Source organism: Martes martes (assembly GCF_963455335.1).
Source record: "Martes martes genome assembly, chromosome: 4".
Lineage (NCBI taxonomy): Eukaryota > Metazoa > Chordata > Mammalia > Carnivora > Mustelidae > Martes > Martes martes.
This window is the reverse complement of record NC_137891.1, coordinates 80,165,492-80,187,006: the sequence shown is the minus strand read 5'-3', so window position 1 is coordinate 80,187,006 and position 21,515 is coordinate 80,165,492. Positions and strand designations below refer to the sequence as shown.

The window sequence follows — 21,515 nt, the reverse complement described above, 5'->3', positions numbered from 1 at the left end:
TAGCATTACTATACAATTATTCATTTTTTTACTATGTCATGTTTTCTCTGAAAAACAGCCAATGATCTTAATAGGAACTAACATAATTCTTAGGAATAGAGTTATGATTGCTTTTATTTCAATAAATAACTTCACTACTTTTAGTTTTGCTTCCCTAAGGTGTATTCATCCTTCAGCCATTCATTATGTACTATTATTGTCTAGTTTCTATATGCCATATTAACATGATTATCAGATTCGTTAGTATGAATCAGCATCAGATTACTGAAGCTTGACTTCTGGACCTAATAATTCCCAGCAGTATATCATTGATAAATCACTTCATTTTCTTTATTCTAGAATCATCAACCTTAAGTCAGGAATTATAATTATAGCTACTTTATAAAGTTATTGGTATGAATAAGTATGCTAAGACAGGGCACTTAATCAACATTGGAAAAAATATTAGTGATTTCTTTTTTTCAGTATTTTTGCATTATGTTTAGTTAGCAACATATAGTACATCATTAGTTTTTGATGTAGTGTTTAATGATTCATTATTTGCATATAACACCCAATGCTCATCACAACACATGCCCTCCTTAATACCGATCACCTGGTTGCCCTATCCCTCCCCCCCTTCCCCTCTGTAACCCTCAGTTTTTTTCCTGTAGTCCAGAGTCTCTCATGGTTTGTCTCCCTCTCTGATTTCTTCCCATTCAGTTTTCCCTCCCTTCCCCTGTGGTCCTCCACGCTATTCCTTATGTTCCACATATAAGTGATTTCTGTCTCTAAATTGCTCTTGAAAAGTATGCCATGATGATGAACTAGAATTAGACTAATTTTATAACTCTTGACAGTTACTTTTCTCTGGTGTTATACCAGTTCTATTGCAACTATACACATTACAGAAAGAGAAATAAGGAATGTCCCAGAGACCAGAAATAAGGCTCTTATCCAATGGAAAAAAAAAAATTATCAGCAATGTATCCTGTATGGAAGTCATCAACAGACATCTTTCTGTGCAATAGAGTACTTTGGTGACATCCATTTCCTGTGCCAATTTTTGAACAGTCTGTTAACAAATATGGAAATACAACCTTGATCAATTGAACACCAAGGCAATGTTCTTTCTCCACTACCCTTAGTTATAAGAATTCTTTTGAGGGTGGTAAATGATTCCATCATTTGTGATTCCAACAACCTATTGATCCATCTTCTTGTATACCAGTAATAAGAGGAGAACAAACATGAAGTGCACACAGATTCTCCAAAAAGGGTTTTATATGTAATAGCCAATTTTATTTTAAAGACTTGCTTAATATAATAATTCAAACAGCATACATCAAATAGTGTCCTCCTCTTGGTGTCCTTATATAACATTTGCAACTCATATATTTTTATAATATGGTAAATCTCATTTTATTGTGCTTTACTTTATATTGAGCTTTGTAAATTCTGTGTCTTTTAGAAATCGAAAGTGCGTGCCAACCTTGCACTGAGCAAATCTCTTGGTGCCAGTTTTCCAACATTTTCTCACTGCCTGTCTCTGTGCTACATTTTGGTAATTCTCACAATATTTTAAATTTTTTCATTATTATTTTTTATTTTTTTATTAACATATAATGTATTGTTAGCCCCAGGGGTACAGGTCTGTGAATCGCCAGGTTCATTATTATTATTTTTAAAGAGATTTTATTCATTTATCTACTAGAGAGAGAGACAGGGAGAGACGGAACACAAACAGAGGGAGTAGGAGAGAGAGAAGCAGGCTTCCAGCTGAGCAAGGAGCCCAATGTGGGGCTCAAACCCAGGACCCTGGGATCATGACCCAAGCCGAAGGCAGACACTCAATGACTGAGCCACCCAGGCACCCCACAATATTTCAAATTATTTCATCATTATTATATTTGTTATAGTGGTCTTGGATCAGTGATCTCTGATGTTAATATTGCAATGTTGTTTTCATGCTTGCTAACATAACATTCATTATGCAGCTCATTGACCAAGGAGCAATTTCAACTTTCAAGTCTTACTTTTTAAGAAATACATTTTGTAAAGCTATCTCTGCCATAGATAGTGATTCCTCTGATGGATCTGGGCAAAGTAAATGGAAAACCTCCTGGAAAGGATTCACCATCCTGGATGCTATTAAGAACATTTGTGATTAATGGGAAGAAGTCAAAATATCAACATTAATAGGAGTTTGGAAGAAGTTGACTCCAATCATCGTGGATGACTTTGAGGGGTTCATGACTTCAGCGCAGCCAATAACTATAAATGTGGTAAAAATACAGACAATTAGAATTAGAAATGGAGTCTGAAGATGTGACTGAATTGGTCCAATCTCATGATAAAACTTTAATGGATAAGGAGTTACTTCTTATGGATGAGCAAAGAAAGTGGTTTCTTGAGATAGAAACTACTCCTGGTGATGATGCTGTGAAGATTATTGAGATGACAACCAAAGACTTACAATATTACATAAACTTAGTTAAAGTAGCAGCAGAGTTTGAGAGGATTGGTTCCCATTTTGAAAGACGTTCTATTGTGGGTAAAATGTTATTAAACAGTATCACATGCTAAAGAGAAATTGTTCATCAAGAAAAAAGTCAATCAATACAGCAAACTTTATTGCTCTCTTATTTTAAGAATGTGCCACAGCCACCCCAACCTTGAGCAACCATGACTCTGATCAGTTAGCAACCATCAACATTGAGATGGGACCCTCTACAAGCAAAAACATTATGAATTACTGAGACCTCAGATTATGGTTAGCATGTTTTAGCAATACAGTATTTTTTTTATTAAGTCTTGTCCATCTTTTTAGACATAATGCTATTTCACACTTGATAGACTATGGTATAGTATAAATGTAACTTTTATATGTCCTGGAAAACAAAAAAAATCCATTTGACTCTGTTGTGACATTCACTCTGTTGCAATAGTCAAGAACTGAACCTGCAGTGTCTCCAGGGTATACCTCTTTATGGACTTCAGCTTCTTGACTTGGGGACAAAAGCCTGATGAAACTGTAGTTGGTTAATACACAGAGTGTGAAATTTTTGTGAATATCCTCAAAGAACTAAAAATAAATTTAGTTTTTCTCACTGGACAAGGAAGTATTGCCCTTATTAGGTATTGTTTTCCCTTTCTGCTTGGAGACAGTCTAAGCTTGCACACATTGAAATGTGTGAGGGTACAGTTATCAGACAGATGGCAGTTGCTCTGTCCACCATTTCTGCCAAAACTGCCCCCAACCATACTTTGGAGCATCCTAGGTCCCTGGTGACATGGAAGCATTAAACTGCAACATAGAAATGAGACAGTGTGAGAATGGAGCAGGTACGTGCTCACACTCAGCTCAGTTTAGTCTCAGGACAGTAAATGGCCTGCAGGGGACAGTCTTCCTCTCTGCAGTGACATTCCATCAGAATGACCAGAAGATAGTGTGTACAAACATAAGAAATAGAATTTAACAAATACTAGGAATTTGGGGTGCCTGGGTGGTTCAGTTGGTTAAGCGTTTGCCTTCAGCTCAGGTCATGACCCCAGGGGCCTGGGATCAGGCCCCAGATGGGGCTCCCTGCTCTGTGGAGAGTCTGCTTCTCCCTTTGGCTCTCCCTCTGCCTTTCCCCTGTTTCTGCGTGCTCTCTCTCTCTCAAACAAATAAAATCTTGAAAAAAATTCAGAATTAATTTTGTTTGCTTTGTCTAATTCCCTATTCCTCTTGTTCTTGGGGAGCTGCTTGCAAATAAACAAAAGTAATAACCATCTAATCTAAAGATAATTATTTATTTATTTATTTGACAAACAGAAATCACAAGTAGGCAGAGAGGCAGGCAGAGAGAGAGGGGGAAGCAGGCTCCCCGCTGGGCAGAGAGCCCAATGTGGGGCTCGATCCCAGAACCCTGAGATCATGACCTGAGCCGAAGGCAGAGGCTTAACCCACTGAGCCACCCAGGTGCCCCGAATCTAAAGATAAATTAACACAGGATATAGTTATTAATTGCTCTGATAATTTGAAAGCTAATACAATAAATGCCACAGAATAGATCAGTTGTAGACATTGACTAAGAAGGTTTCCCAATTGAATTGCAGAAATAAAATTATTTTGGACCAAAAAATATTTGCATGCTTTGTATTTATGTAAAATTAGAGTTATAAAGGTTATATGGTCGTAGTTTATTGATGTTGAAACATAAACTGATAACATGAACATTACAGGTCATATGGTCTTTAAATGCCAGAAATAGAAAAAAATTATTTACAATGGGAGGGAGAGAGAGATGTTTTATTCCACATGTAAATGATGACTCTGAGTTATACCACATTCAGTTATTTTCATAGCATCTGTTTTCCAACAATACTATGTATATATATATATTTTTAAAGATTTTATTCATTTATTTGTCAGAGAGAGAGAGGGAGAGAGAGAAAGCACGAGCACAGGCAGAGGCAGAGGGAGAAGCAGGCTCCCTGCCAAGCAAGGAACCCGATGTGGGACTCGATCCCAGGACGCTGGGATCATGACCTGAGCCGAAGGCAGCTGCTTAACCAACTGAGCCACCCAGGCGTCCCAATACTATGTATATTAAAGCATTTCATTAGGACATATATGTATGTATATATGTATATATATGCAGTACTTTATAATTTAAATTATGCATTGTTATATATACTTACATATATCATGTATAACCTATTTTCTATTTAACAGAAATGTGTAAAAATGACAATAATGTTATTTTTGTATGTGCAAAAGGAAATATATTCTTAAAATATGTTTAATAATAAATATATATTAAAATAATTAAAATATGTTTAATAATGTTTGCACTATTATGTAGAATAATGCAAGAGGACCAAAAGCTACTCAGAATGACCCAGCAATGCTTATGGTTCTTCAAAGACTTTCATTTTTAAAAATATATTTATTTCTTTTTAGAGAGTGATTGAGAGCAAGTAAGAGCAGGCACACAAGTTGGGGGAGGGGTAGAGTGAGGGAATCTTCAAGAAGACTCCCTGCTGAGTGTGGAGCCAGGTGCAGAGCTCAGTCTCACAAGCCATGAGATTATGACCTGAGCCAAAACCAAGAGTCAATCACTTAACCAAATTGGTCACTTAAACAAGACTGAGCCACCCAGGCACCCCCAAAGAGTCTCATTTCTTAGCTGTTCCCAACCAATTGCTAATTTCATTGTTATAAATGCCATTTATATACCAATAAATATGCATTCATGGAGAGCTCTCTCCTCCATTTATGACCTTTTAGATGCCTCCAGATGGATGTCTAATAGGCATCTCAAACTTAAGTCCTCCCACTCTCCATATGCCCACCTCAGCTAATGGCCATTCTAACTTTGGCATTCTAGTTGCTTACTTCCAAGAACTCGGTATCATCCTGAAGTCTTTTTCTCCCATTCCCTTATCTGATGAGCAAAATATACCCCAAACTGCTGTTATAACAGTGGCTCACCTTCGTGTCTCACCTTTGTTAATCTCAGTGGGTTTTGTCTGTTTTCCTGACTTACCTCGTCTCCTATTAGCTTTCAACTGAGTCACAGTAAAATCCAAGGCTTTCATGACAAAAACAGAACACTATAAGATCTCCTGCACACTTTGCTCAGCTATCCAACTGTCTACTCTAGTGGCTTGCTATCTTCTCCTAACCCTCCAGTGCTATGATGATGTTTTAGAGCTTGTTTTGATCCTCCCCAAATATTTTAAGTAGTGTATTCTTTTATTTTATGCCTCTCCTCAAATGTCATGTCCTTAGAGAGCCCTTTTCTTATCATTTTATATAAATGGCAATGCCTCCTGAGGTAACATTGTCACATGCTTTTAATGGGCTTTATCAGCATCTGACACATTATGGTTAAGCATTTTTTTGTTTGCTATTTGGTTAGTTTCATTCTCACTCAAAACAAATCTCCATGAGGCAAAGATGTCATCTGTTTTGTGCAGAGATATGTCTCCACACCAGAACAGTGCCTGGCATGTAACAGGCGTGGAATACTTTTTTGATTGAATGTCAGCTGAATATCTATGGGCATTGGTATAGGACAAGAGTAAAATATGTTCTGAGACAGCAGTGTATATATGCAATATTGAACTCTTATCGAAAGGTTGAAAGTTATTTGTGTTGTTTAAAAGAAATGACAATAGAATTTTAAGAAAAGACAACATCTCATGGTACTGGGCTGTAAATAGCAGTCTGTTTTATTTTGAGCTGCTCTTTAGAAGACAACTCAGAAGCCAGAAGTAAGATTAGATTATCTATACTTGTGAGTATTAATTGAGCAGTTTGGATACTAGGGGATATAAACAGAAATGTAATTTTAGGAGATGCAAGTAGTTCCATTTATATATCATGTTGGTTAGATCCACTAGTCCATTCTGGCTACTTGTTGGCTTTTACTACTTGGAGGATTAGAAAAATTTGGCGAGGTTGCAGTAGAGAGACACTCTGATAATTAAATCCTAAAATATAGCAACTATGTTTTAGGTGCTATGAGAAAAAGTAAAAGAATTTACATCATTTGGTTTTATAAAGGAAAAGCTGAGAGGTGACTTGATACTTGTCCTCAAGGATATAAAAAGTTACTTTTTAAAAGTGGTGACCACCTGTTTTTAATCACATTTGAAGAAAGATTAAGAAAAAAGTATTATAAACTGCACTATGAGGGATTCAATTTTTATTTTTTTATTTTTATTTTTTTTAAATATTTTATTAATTTATTTGACAGAGAGAGTGAGATCACAAGTAGGCAGAGAGGCAGGCAGAAAGAGAGGGAGAATCAGGCTTCCTGCTGAGCAGAGAGCCCCATGTGGGGCTCGATCCCAGGACCCTGAGAACATGACCCGAGCCGAAGGCAGAGGCTTAACCCCCTGAGCCACCCAGGCGCCCCTGAGGGATTCCATTTTTAAAAAAGACATACCAAGGGGTGCCTGGGTGGCTCAGTGGGTTAAAGCCTCTGTCTTCTGCATGTCTTCATCATGATGATCCCAGGGTCCTGGGATCAAGCCCCACATCAGGCTCTCTGCTCAGCAGGGAACCTGCTTCCCCCTCTCTCTCTGCCTGCTTCTCGGCCTACTTGTGATCTTTGTCTGTCAAATAAATAAATAAAACCTTAAAAAAAAAAAGGAATACTATAAGTTGAAAAGATGATCTTTACATACCAACTATTAAAGGCCAAGAATTAGGATTTATTTTTTAACTTTTTTTTTAAATTAATTAACTTATTTTAATACGCATATAATGTATTTTTATCCCCAGGGGTACAGGTCTGTGAATCGCCAGTTTTACACATTTCACAGCACTCATCATAGCACATACCCTCTGCAATGTCCATATCCCCACCACCCTCTCCCGTCCCTCCTCCCCCCAGCAACCCTCAGTCTGTTTTTTGAGATTGAGTCTTTTATGGTTTGTTCCCTCCCAATCCCATTTTTCATATTTTCTTTTCCTACCTCCCCCTAATCCCCCCACATTGCATCTCCACTTCCTCATATCAAAGAGATCATATGATAGTTGTCTTTCTCCGATTGACTTTTTTCGCTAAGCATGATACCCTCTAGTTCCATCCACGTCGTTGCAAATGGGAAGATTTCATTTCTTTTCATGGCTGCATAGTATTTCATTGTATATATACAACAACTTCTTTATCCATTCATCTGTTGATGGGCATCTAGGCTCTTTCCACAGTTTGGCTATTGTGGACATTGCTGCTATAAACATTCGGGTGCACATGCTCCTTCGGAGCACCACGTTTGTATCTTTAGGATATATACCCAGTAGTGCAATCGCTGGGTCATAGGGTAGCTCTATTTTCAGTTTTTTGAGGAACCTCCACACTGTTTTCCAGAGTGGTTGCACCAGCTTGCATTCCCACCAGCAGTGCAGGAGAGTTCCCCTCTCTCCGCATTCTCGCCAGCACCTGTCATTTCTTGACTTGTTAATTTTAGCCATTCTGACTGGTGTGAGGTGGTATCTCATTGTGGTTTTGATTTGTATTTCCCTGATGCCGAGTGATGTGGAGCATTTTTTCATGTGTCTGTTGGCCATCTGGATGTCTTCTTTGCAGAAATGTCTGTTCATGTCCTCTGCCCATTTCTTGATTGGATTATTTGTTCTTTGGGTGTTGAGTTTGCTAAGCTCTTTATAGATTTTGGATACTAGCCCTTTATCTGATATGTCGTTTGCAAATATCTTCTCCCATTCTGTCAGTTGTCTTTTGGTTTTGTTAACTGTTTCCTTTGCTGTGCAAAAGCTTTTGATCTCGATGAAATCACAATAGTTCATTTTTGCCCTTGCTTCTGTTGCCTTTGGCGATGTTCCTAGGAAGAAGTTGCTGCGGTTGAGGTCAAAGAGGTTGCTGCCTGTGTTCTCCTCAAGGATTTGGATGGATTCCTTTCTCACATTGAGGTCCTTCATCCATTTTGAGTCTATTTTCATGTGTGGTGTAAGGATATGGTCCAATTTCATTTTTCTGCATGAGGCTGTCCATTTTTCCCAGCACCATTTGTTGAAGAGGCTGTCTTTTTTCCATTGGATATTCTTTCCTGCTTTGTCGAAGATTAGTTGACCATAGAGTTGAGGGTCTATTTGTGGGCTTTCTATTCTACTCCATTGATCTATATGTCTGTTTTTGTGCCAGTACCATACTGTCTTGATGATGACAGCTTTGTAATTGAGCTTGAAGTCTGGAATTGTGATGCTACCGACTTTGGCTTTCTTTTTCAATATTCCTTTCGCTATTCGAGGTCTTTTCTGGTTCCATATAAATTTTAGGATTATTTGTTCCATTTCTTTAAAAAAAATGGATGGGATTTTGATAGGGATTGCATTAAATGTGTAGATTGCTTTAGGTAGCATAGACATTTTCACAATATTTGTTCTTCCAATCCATGAGCATGGAATATTTTTCCATTTCTTTGTGTCTTCCTCAATTTCTTTCATGAGTACTTTATAGTTTTCTGAGTACAGATTCTTAGCCTCTTTGGTTAGATTTATCCCTAGGTATCTTATGGTTTTGGGTGCAATTGTAAATGGGACTGACTCCTCAATTTCTCTTTCTTCTGTCTTGTTAGTGTAAAGAAACGAAACTGACTTCTGTGCATTGACTTTATATCCTGACACTTTACTGAATTCCTGTACAAGTTCTAGGAGTTTTGGAGTGGAGCCTTTTGGGTTTTCCACATATAGTATCATATCATCTGCAAAGAGTGATAGTTTGCCTTCTTCTTTGCCAATTTGGATGCCTTTAATATCTTTTTGTTGTCTGATTGCTGAGGCTAGGACTTCTAGTACTATGTTGAACAGCAGTGGTGATAATGGACATCTTTGCTGTGTTCCTGACCTTAGCAGAAAAGCTTTCAGTTTTTCTCCATTGAGAATGATATTTGCAGTGGGTTTTTCATAGATGGCTTTGATAATATTGAGGTATGTGCCCACTATCCCTACACTTTGAAGAGTTTTAATCAGGAAGGGATGCTGCACTTTGTCAAATGCTTTTTCAGCATCTATTCAGAGTATCATATGGTTCTTACTCTTTCTTTTATTAGTGTATTGTATCACATTGATGGATTTGTGGATGTTGAACCAACCTTGCAGCCCTGGAATAAATCCCACTTGGTCGTGGTGAATAATCCTTTTAATGTACTGTTGGATCCTATTGGCCAGTATTTTGGTGAGAATTTTCACATCTGTGTTCATCAAGGATATTGGTCTGTAATTCTCTTTTTTGATGGGATCCTTGTCTGGTTTTGGGATCAAGGTGATGCTGGCCTCATAGAATGAGTTTGGAAGTTTTCCTTCCATTTCTATTTTTTGGAACAGTTTCAGGAGAATAGGAATTAATTCTTCTTTAAATGTTTGGTAGAAATCCCCTGGGAAGCCGTCTGGTCCTGGACTTTTGTTTGTTTGGAGATTTTTGATGACTGTTTCAATCTCCTTACTGGTTATGGGTCTGTTCAGGTTTTCTGTTTCTTCCTGGTTCAGTGTGGTAGTTTATATGTCTCTAGAAAGGTATCCATTTCTTCCAGATTGTCAAATTTGTTGGTGTAGAGTTGCTCATAGTATGTTCTTATAATTGTTTGTATTTCTTTGGTGTTGGTTGTGATCTCTCCTCTTTCATTCATGATTTTATTTATTTGTGTCCTTTCTCTTCTCTTTTGGATAAGTCTGGCCAGGGGTTTGTCAATCTTATTAATTCTTTCAAAGAACCAGCTCCTAGTTTCATTGATTTGTTCTATTGCTTTTTTTAGTTTCTATTTCATTGATTTCTGCTCTGATCTTTATGATTTCGCTTCTCCTGCTGGGTTTAGGCTTTCTTTGTTTTTCTTTCTCCAGATCCTTTAGGTGTAGGGTTAGGTTGTATATTTGAGACCTTTCTTTTTTCTTGAGAAAGGCTTGTATTGCTATATATTTTCCTCTCAGGACTGCCTTTGTTGTATCCCACAGATTTTGAACCATTGTGTTTTCATTATCATTTGTTTTCATGATTTTTTTCAATTCTTTAATTTCCTGGTTGACCCATTCATTTTTTAGAAGGATGTTGTTTAATCTCCATGTATTTGCATTCTTTCCAAATTTCCTCTTGTGATTGAGTTCTAGCTTCAGAACATTGTGGTCTGAAAATATGCAGGGAATGATTTCAATCTTTTGATACCAGTTGAGACCTGATTTATGACCCAGGATGTGGTCTATTCTGGAGAATGTTCCATGTGCACTAGAGAAGAATGTATATTCTGTTGCTTTGGGATGGGATGTTTTGAATATATCTATGATGTCCATCTGGTCCAGTGTGTCATTTAAGGCCTTTATTTCCTTGTTGATCGTTTGCTTAGATGATCTGTCCATTTCAGTGAGGGGTTGTGTTAAAGTCCCCTGCTATTATTGTATTACTGTCGATGTATTTCTTTGATTTTGTTATTAATTGGTTTATATAGTTGGCTGTTCCCATGTTAGGGGCATAGATATTTAAGATTGTTAGGTCTTCTTGTTGGACAGACCCTTTGAGTATGATATAGTGTCCTTCCTCATCTCTTATTATAGTCTTTGGCTTAAAATCTAATTGATCTGATATAAGGATTGCCACCCCAGCTTTCTTCTGATGTCCATTAGCATGGTACATTGTTTTCCACCCCCTCACTTGAAATCTGGAGGTGTCTTCGGGTCTAAAATGAGTTTCTTGTAGGCAGCATATTGATGGGTTTTGTTTTTTTATCCATTCTGATACCCTGTGTCTTTTGATTGGGGCATTTAGCCCATTAACATTCAGGGTAACTATTGAGATATGACTTTAGTGCCATTGTACTGCCTGTAAGGTGACTGTTACTGTATATTGTCTCTGTTTCTTTCTGATCTACTACTTTTAGGGTCTCTCTTTGCTTAAGGGCCCCTTTCAATATTTCCTGTAGAGCTGGTTTGGTGTTTGCAAATTATTTCAGCTTTTGTTTGTCCTGGAAGTACTTTTTCTCTCCTCCTATTTTCAATGATAGCCTAGCCGGATATAGTATTCTTGGCTGCATGTTTTTCTCATTTAATGCTCTGAATATATCATGCCAGTTCTTTCTGGCCTGCCAGGTCTCTGTGGATAGGTCTGCTGCCAATCTAATGTTTTTACCCTTGTATGTTACAGACTTCTTTTCCCGTGCTGTTTTCAGGATTTTCTCTTTGTCACTAAGACTTGTAAGTTTTACTATCAGGTGACGAGGTGTGGACCTATTTTTATTGATTTTGAGGGGCGTTCTTAGCATCTCCTGGATTTTGATGTTTGTTCCCTTTGCCATATTAGGGAAATTCTCTGTAATAATTCTGTCCAATATACCTTCTGCTCCCCTCTCTCTTTCTTCTTCTTCTGGAATCCCAATTATTCTAATGTTGTTTCATCTTATGGTGTCGCTTATCTCTCAAATTCTCTACTCATGGTCCAGTATTTGTTTGTCTCTCTTTTGCTCAGCTTCTTTATTCTCTGTCATTTGGTCTTCTATGTCACTATTTCTTCTGCCTCATTTATTTATCCTAGCAGTAAGAGCTTCCATTTTTGATCGCACCTCATTAATAGCTTTTTTTATTTCAACTTGGTTAGATTTTAGTTCTTTTATTTCTCCAGAAAGGGCTTTTATTTCTCTGGAGAGGGTTTCTCTAATATCTTCTATGCTTTTTTCAAGCCCGGCTAGAACCTTGAGAATTGTCATTCTGAACTCTAGATCTGTCATATTACCAATGTCTGTATTGATTAGGTCCCCAGCCTTCGTTACTGCCTTTTGTTCTTTTTTTTGAGGTGAGTTTTTCCACCTTGTCATTTTGTCCAGATAAGATTTGCTTTCTCCTCCTCTAGAATTCCGCTGTTCTTGGTGAGTGAAGTTGGTTTTGGCTGGGTTTCTTGTTGATCTTCTGGGGGGAGGGGACTGTTGTAGTGATTCTCAAGTGTCTTTGCCACAGGCGGAATTGCAGCACCCTTACCAGGGGCCAAGCTAAGTAATTCGCTCGGGTTTGCTTTTGGGAGCTTTTGTTCCCTGAGTACTTTCCGTAGAGTTACAGAGGACGGGAATGAAGATGGCGGCCTCTCAATCTCCGGCCCAGAGGAGCCGAGAGCTTGGGGTCCCACTCCTCAGTGCACCCTCAGAGAAAAGCGCCCAACCCCCCCGCCTCTCTGGCCTGCGGTCACACCTGGAGGAAAGCAGTCAATTGCTGGCACTTGGAGAAAAGTGCCCAGTCGCTTCCGTCTCCGTGGCCTCCAGCTGCGTTCTGAGCTCACCCAGCCTGCGACCAGCAGAAGGTAACCCCGGGCTGAGAGCTCACTCCTCGGCTATGTCACTGTAGCCGGCTTCCCTGCTCTAATACCTGTGAGCTCTGTGGCACTCAGACATCCCCTGTCCTTCTGTGACCCCGCGGGACCTGGGGTTATGCTGGCCCCACCTGGGCTTCCCCCCGGTTTATCCTCTGGAGCAATATCCCTCCATGGAGCAGACTTTTAAAAGTCCTGATTTCATGCTCCATTGCTCCACCACTTGCCAGGAGCCGGCCCCTCCCCCCGCGGTCTGTCTTCCCGTCGCTTTGGATTCACTTCTCCGCAGGTCCTACCTTTCAGAAAGTGATCGATTTTCAGTTTCTAGAATTGTTGTTCTTCTTCTCTTCGATTTCCCATTGGATTTGTAGGTGTTCACAATGGTTAGATAAGCTATCTAGCTGATCTCCTGCTACCCGATGTCGTCTCAGCCTGCTACTTCTCCGCCATCTTGACTCCTCCCCAAGAATTAGGATTTTATTCTTTGAATATATTTAAAGGTGGGATTGTTTGGATTATTATTTGAAAGTAGGAACAAATGACCAGTCACGATTCCCACTTTTTATGATTCTAGGATATCCACATTTATAGTAACAAGTTATAATTTCCACCCCTTCCATATCCCCTTCCCCTGGAAAGCTTTTTTTTTTTTTTTAATTTCTTTTCAGTGTAACAGTATTCATTGTTTTTTCACCACACCCAGTGCTCCATGCAATCCGTGCCCTCCCTAATACTCATCACCTGGTTCCCCCACCCTCCCACCCCGCCCCTTCAAAACCCTCAGGTTGTTTTTCAGAGTCCATAGTCTCTCATGGTTCACCTCCCCTTCCAATTTCCCTCAACTCCCTTCTCCTCTCCATCTCCCCTTGTCCTCCATGTTATTTGTTATGCTCCACAAATAAGTGAAACCATATGATATTTGACTCTCTCTGCTTGACTTATTTCACTCAGCATAATCTCTTCCAGTCCCATCCATGTTGCTACAAAAGTTGGGTATTCGTCCTTTCTGATGGAGGCATAATACTCCATAGTGTATATGGACCACATCTTCCTTATCCATTCATCCGTTGAAGGGCATCTTGGTTCTTTCCACAGTTTGGTGACCATGGCCATTGCTGCTATAAACATTGGGGTACAGATGGCCCTTCTTTTCACTACATCTGTATCCCTGGGGTAAATACCCAGTAGTGCAATTGCAGGGTCATAGGGAAGCTCTATTTTTAATTTCTTGAGGAATCTCCACACTGTTCTCCAAAGTGGCTGCACCAAAAGTGCAGTGCATTCCCACCAACAGTGTAAGAGGGTTCCCCTTTCTCCACATCTTCTACAACACACATTGTTTCCTGTCTTGATAATTTTGGCTATTCTAAGTGGTGTAAGGTGGTATCTCAATGTGGTTTTAATTTGAATCTCCCTGATGGCTAGTGATGATGAAAATTTTTTCATGTGTCTGATAGCCATTTGTATGTCTTCATTGGAGAAGTGTCTGTTCATATCTTCTGCCCATTTTTTAATATGATTGTCTGTTTTGTGTGTGTTGAGTTTCAGGAGTTCTTTATAGATCCTGGATATCAACCTTTTGTCTGTCCTGTCATTTGCAAATATCTTCTCCCATTCCGTGGGTTGCCTCTTTGTTTTGTTGACTGTTTCCTTTGGTGTGTAGAAGCTTTTGATCTTGATGAAGTCCCAAAAGTTCATTTTCGCTTTTGATTCCATCGCCTTTGGAGACATATCTTGAAAGAAGTTGCTGTGGCTAATATCAAAGAGGTTACTGCCTATGTTCTCCTCGGGATTCTGATGGATTCCTGCCTCACATTGATGTCTTTTATCCATTTCAAGTTTATCTTTGTGTATGGTGTAAGAGAATGGTCGAGTTTCATTCTTCTACATATAGCTGTCCAGTTTTCCCAGCACCATTTATTGAAGAGACTGTCTTTTTTCCACTGGATATTTTTTTCTGTTTTGTCGAAGATTATTTGACCATAGAGTTGAGGGTCCATATCTGGGCTTTCTACTCTTTTCCACTGGTCTGTGTGTCTGTTTTTATGCCAGCACCATGCTGTCTTGGTGATCACAGCTTTGTAGTAAAGCTTGAAATCAGGTAATGTGATGCCGCCAGTTTTGTTTTTGTTTTTCAACATTTCCTTAGCAATTTGGGGTCTCTTCTGATTCCATACAAATTTTAGGATTATTTGCTCCAGCTCTTTGAAAAATACCGGTGGAATTTTGATCAGAATGGCATTAAAAGTATAGATTGCTCTAGCCAGTATAGACATTTTAACGATGTTTATTCTTCTGATCCCTGGAAAGCTTTTTATCCAGAAAACCATATCCTATTCCAGTGGAAGCACGGATTTCTAACCACAGATCTGAGGATCTTTTTAGTATGATATAATCATCCCAAGAAACAAAATATTAGAGTTGAAATCTGGAAGATGAATTTTATTACTATTAATTGAAATCATGAATTCCAATAGGTAATTTTGAAAGACGTCTCTTTTAATAATTTTATAAAAAATTAACTGCATTGTTTTCAGTGTCTATTGCTTGTTTTTCTGTTTCTAGTAATTGTAATTTATGGTGGTAAAATTTCTACTAATTTCAATAACAGTGTCTTAAAGAAAACGCTGATACCAATCAAAATAATAATGAAAAATGACTCAAGTATATTTAATAAGAAATCAATAATGCAAATCAAACATGAGGATTAAGTTTCCTTTGGTAATTATATGCTCTTTATGTGCTATCTACTTTGTAAAATCATTTTCATATAAAAAAATATTTTCCCTTTGAAGGTGCATAGCATTTTCCCACATGACCTAGCCATATTTCCTGAAACTCCCCCCCCCTTTATTTTTCCTTCAAATAGGGCTTTGCTTCCCTAAATTTCCTATAGCAAGCTAAATCTAACACATATTTAGCCAAAGAAATAGATTAAGTCCTGCAGTGTGTATAGATTTAAACAAGAGAATCCTTATAAATACTGTAAATTAAGGGGCATCTTGGAAGCAGAGGAAGTTGCTGGGGTCAATGTATTCCCACCTAAAAGAGCAAGGAAAAACAACCTAGGTTTTGCTCCAAGATAACAGTTAATGTATTTGCATCTGAGTCATGTAAATTCCAGTAACAAGATGGATGCTTGTCCTTTTAGACTACCTGTCTGTTAGGTTCATGGTGGTCTGGGGTAATATGTCCCACATGTATTTTATTTAAGCTACTTCCCCCATCCACATATGTTTTGAACCTAAGAATTCTAATCTTAGAATATCTAATCAGAAAAAATTGTGAAAACTGAGTATATTTTTTTAAAACATATTTTACCTATACACCCTAGAATTATTACCCAAACCCATCTGGCTGCTTGCTGCTTGAAAACCAATATTTGAAAGACACTGGCTAGGAGGGAATGAGGTGTTTAGAGGAGAAATTCAGGGTAAGAGATTACATGCATATTGGTGAAAAGGGTTGGGAGACTTATGGCTATCCATGAGGAAAGATGGAACATGCACATTGAGCAAACCTTTATGTAACATGTACCCCATTCACTTTGAGGTGGAGACTTAACATCAGAGTGATGTGTTCTTGGATTAGTGTCATTGTGGTCAGGATCCAATGGCCAAGAAAGAATTACTGAGACATCTTCAGTGCAGAAAAGTGGTTTCATGAAAGCATGGGGACAGGACTGTGGGCAGAAAGAACTGCTGTCCCAGGATTGTGAGGAGCACCTGCTTATACACTTTAGGGTTAGGGGAAGTAAAGGTAAGGAAAGTTTCAAAAGGGTTTCCTTTGCCAAAGAAGACTCAAGGTTACTTTTCCCTCTAGCAAGACATTAGCAATAAGACAGTTGGAAGCTTCCTGAAGGAACATTATACTCTGCCTGCCTCAAGTATTTGTCAATGGGCTGCTTACAAGGATATTGCATTTAATCTACATTCTTCTGCCTTTGTTTCCCACTCAACAGCAAGGCAAAATTCAGCCCCGAACATCAGGAGGTTGTCTAGGACAAAGAGAGGGCCCTGTGTTTGCTCCCAGAGACAGTATATTATGCCAGATGGGGTCTTGGGCTACTAAGGAATTCTCTGCTAAGGAATGCAGGGCTTTGTTTGTTCATAGACTGGAACCACATCAGTTGACCTGGAGTCCAGGCTTCTGCAGAGACAGCCAGTGGGTTTGTTAGTGGGATCTGAACACACAATAGCTGAGTAGTGGGAAACAAGTCTCTAAAAAACAAACTTTAAACTTTCTGGTAGTTTCAACTTCATTAACCCTGTGGGATAGGGTTTTAGACTCTCTGAATTTTCTGTATGTATACTTGTTTAGGTTATTTGACCTTTTCAAACCTTAATGTTCCCAAATATATAAAGGAGAAGGGGATGCCTAAAAGGATTTTATAATATATACAATATTTCTCAAGGGAAGATATTTTTTAACAGGAACAATACATGAATATCTATAAGGATCAAGATTAATTAACACTTAGGAAGCTGTTTTAAACTGGGTCCAAATTTACACACCCAAATAGGCACATACACATAACAGCACACACACATATCTAGAGAATGGCAAAAGAGTGAAGTTTGCCGATATAATAAACAGTTATGGTAAACATGTTTCCCTTTCAATGTGAATACTGGTAGTAAATTTTGTTAGAAAATGAAGCCTTCCTGACTGCCCTTATATATCTTGCCTTCTACCATACCAATATTACACTATATTACAGAGAAAGGGGTGTGTGTGTGTGTGTGTGTGTGTGTGCGCGTGCTAAAATGTACATAAGATTTGGAGTCTGATCTACTCTGGATTTTTAGTAATAGTCAATATTAGTGATCGCTAATATTGTGACTATTAGTGATATTATGTGATATTGGTGATATTACGGAGCACTAGTATGTGCTTATTACTTTCTTAAGTGATATATACATATCAACTCATTTAATCTTTAAGAACCTTGAGAAAGGTACTATTATCCCCTTTTTAAAAATGCCTAAACTGATTCTAAGAGATGTGAAAAGAAGTGGTAAAATTGACGTTCATATTTAAGCTGAATGGTTTCCAAACTGATGGAATCTTAATCCCTAGGGCCAAAGAGGTTTTAAAGGTGGGGGTGGGGGGTTGACCACTGTGTCCCAGACCTAGTTCCCTCATCAGGGAAATGAGGATGATAGCCTATTCTGATGGATTATTATACAGATTAATTTATAGATTATATTTGAAAGATATGCTTTCTGCTTTTTTCTGAAATTTTTTATTATGTCCATTTATATCAGGAATTCCAATTGCCTAAGAAGAACAAAGAGATTTAAGGTTTTATTCCTTTTCCCAGATAAGGCAACTAAAATCCAAAAAAGAGAATTAATATACTGCATAGAGCACTCACTTGTTTTGATTTTATTTTTTAGCATCTAACATCTAAAATAGTATTATAATGCCATTAAAAGTATCATTTTTTGTACAGGACTTGATGTAGATTTAATAAGTCCCTTTAGAGACTCACTCATTCTTGAAAGTCTAATTCAAAATTAATTGGTAAAATTTAATTTTGATGGTATGTTTTTCCCTCTCATTTTTAGTTACTAAAATAGTTGCAAAAAACAGAAATTATTATTTGTAGCTAAAGAACCCTTACTGGGTCTTCTCTTCTTGTTTTATTAAAAATACATTTTTTTAAAAATTTTTATTTGTTTTGCATAATCATGCCTAATGATTGAAAGATTTCCTTATTCACTGTAAGTCCAAGTAAAAGAAGCAATAGCAAACATAACAGTCAAAAACATATTAGTTAAGTCATGTAATTTATAAAGTAGCTTATTTTTAATATAATAATGCAAAAATATTTATCTTTCATCTCCCCATTCTTTTTTTATTTGCATTTTCAAATTCACAAGTGTCATTAACTTGAAGAAAAAAATATCTATTATTAGAACAATAATAAGTGTAGTTGGAAAAGTGTGAAACAAGTGACTTGCCAGATTAGCAAATACTGGATGAAACAATTGCAGTGTCAAGGAGAGAAGAAACCATATAAATATATGTGGAAGCTTTGCCATAGGGATAACTCGCTGATTTTTGGCAGCATTTTCTGCCTTTAATCTTACATGTTTAAAGTACAATAGAAAATTTATGGCTGGCTTTGTCTACACTCTCAATAGTTATTCTAAACACATAGTTTATTTATATTTTTTAGTAAAAAAAAAACACTTCGGTTTTAGTATTGTCCTCTGAATACCTTGGAAAAGCATATATATTAATAGCAAACATAGCTGTAGTCTGTTGTTTCTGTGTAATATTGCTTTGTGAATCTGAGACAAATCCTAAGATTTGGATATTAGTCTGCAGAATACCTGAAATAAATCTAAAAAATTACAGGTAACTTCTGAAGGGGAAATGGAAAATGAGATCAATGCACAAAAATAGTGCTCAAGATGTGTATAGCTGTTATTTTATTACCATTAATTAAGCGATACGTTCCAACGAGCAGAGATTACAGAGGCTACTGTTTCTACTGGGACCAAACTCACACTCTGACTAAAGATAAACAAAGTGTATGGAGAGCAAGTTGAGGAAGTAGAGATTAGGGAATAACATATATATTTATTTTATTAAATATCAACATGATATTGATGTCAGAAACTATGCTAAAATGTATATGCATAATCTTAGCACATCCTAATAAATGCAAGAGTTGAGATTTGAATCCAGACAGCATCTGAGCCTACAGCCTGTGTTCTTATCACTATAGCAGGTGCACTCCAGTAGACAGCATGAGGGAGAGACAGAGGAGTATGGATATTTTGGATGATTACTTTTAAAGCAGCTCTTTCAAATGCTTGAGCTATAATCACTCTTCACTATACTTCTAAAAAAGGATTCCAACATGTTACTCTTCCCATCTTCCTTCTGTAAAGCAGTGTACTCTGCCTCTTTCTTGCCTCAAATGCTTTAAGGGGTTTTCATGGCATAGGCAGTAATGTGCATTTCTTAGCAGGAGCACCTGAGCCCATGAGTCTTGCAGCCGATTGCTCTCTAAGTCCTTGATGATAAGGCGATCTCTTCCAAGAACAAAATTTTCTCCTTTCCACTTTCAAGAATGATTTATTGCTCCTTATTCTGTTTCCTTAGCACTTTAGCTGTATACGACTGTCATGATGCTTTTTATTATTTTTACATACTTGTCTCCCTTAGTAAACTGTAACGATTGAGTGCCTGGATGCCCATAGCAGTTATCATTTGAGTCAGTGCATGAGGAGTGTCCTATAAGCAGCAATAGACAATAACCATATGTGTTCATAGATGTCCAACTTATATTTTCAGAGTTAAATGGAAGATTCTATCTCTGAGAGCTTCAGTGCTTAGGTAATGTAATTGAAGATGCTAATTCAAGTTTTCAAAGAGTTTACTGCCAGGAAAACAGAAAATCTTAAATGAAGATTATTTTAAGATTTAATGGCAACATGCAACTTAGGAGAAGGAAAAATACCAAAAGTTTTCTGGCTATTAATGACATTGATTATTTTGTTACAATTTTATATTACAAGGAAAGTTAAGGCCCATTGAATAAACCATAAAACTGAAGTGGTTTCCAGAAATTCTGTAGTATTTAGTTACAATTTTTGCGCCGAGGTTATCAATTCAAATAAGTAATAGAGAAGTTGAAATATTTACAACATAAATAGAGGATTTGCTATTTTTTTTAATATATATATAGCAGCTTGTCATTACACTTATGTTAAAGTCCAAAATTCATGATCTGTCCAGTGACTCATCTCCTTTCCCAGTGTTGGCTCTCAACAACCTCTCTCTTCTCTGTTCTCTGGATTTCTGGAATGTACCTGAGGCTTTAGCTTCAGGCCTCTACCGATACCAGCCTCTCTGTCCACCAAAGTTCTCTTCCTGGCCATTCAACCTTTAATCTTCCACTCATCTTTCAGCCATTGTTTGAAATTTACATCCTAGAGGACATTTCCCTAACTTGCCCATATAATTTGATGTAAACTTCTGTTCTTACTCTCTATAAAGGCACTTACACTGATTATTTTTGATGTATTTACTTATGTACTAATTTATTTAATGTCTGTCTTTGCCACTCCTCTAGACATTATATGCTCTAAATGATTAAAAATTACTTTATAATTGTTTACCATTGTACTATATTTTTGAAGATAATATGTTTTCATTTTTTCCCCTTGAAATAGTATAGGGAAATCATAAATACAAAGAGAATCTAGCTTTCTTTAAGCTTGTATCTCCTGGCAGCAGTTATCAAAGCAAAATTCTACAATCAGAAGAACTATTGCCATATATTCACTCTTCCTCTAGTATTTTAAGAATCCAAATTTTAAAAAAAGAAAATTGAATTTACTAATAAAATAGTTATTATTTTGAAAACACTTGCCAAAGGAGAGAATTCTTCTAACATTTTGGGTGTTTAATGATGATACCTTTATGTAACTCCATATAAGAAATGGAGACACCAGTTACTAACTATTCTTTGACCATTTTCAGTACAATCCACATGTAATTCAAAGGCTATATCTGAATTATTGCCTAGGATTACCAAATTTCATCAATTCTTAACTGTATTTTCTTTGAACATCTCTGAAATTGAAATACACATAGGTGTGTGAACATAGTCGAAAACTTCAAGTAAGACCAAGAAATTGCCATGTGAAGGTCTTTTTGACTCAATAAAATACAGTCACATAAGTAAGGTAAATATGTATCTTTTAAAAACAACTTTTT

At 37.3% G+C, this 21,515-nt stretch overlaps 1 protein-coding gene across 2 annotated transcripts in view; it reads left to right on the top strand.

Moving 5' to 3' along the window:
* Positions 1–21,515, top strand: part of SNTG1 (syntrophin gamma 1) — a gene marked incomplete at both ends in the record, with an annotated part of 354,349 nt that overhangs the window by 270,643 nt on the left and 62,191 nt on the right. The gene's annotated exons all lie outside the window — the stretch shown is intronic.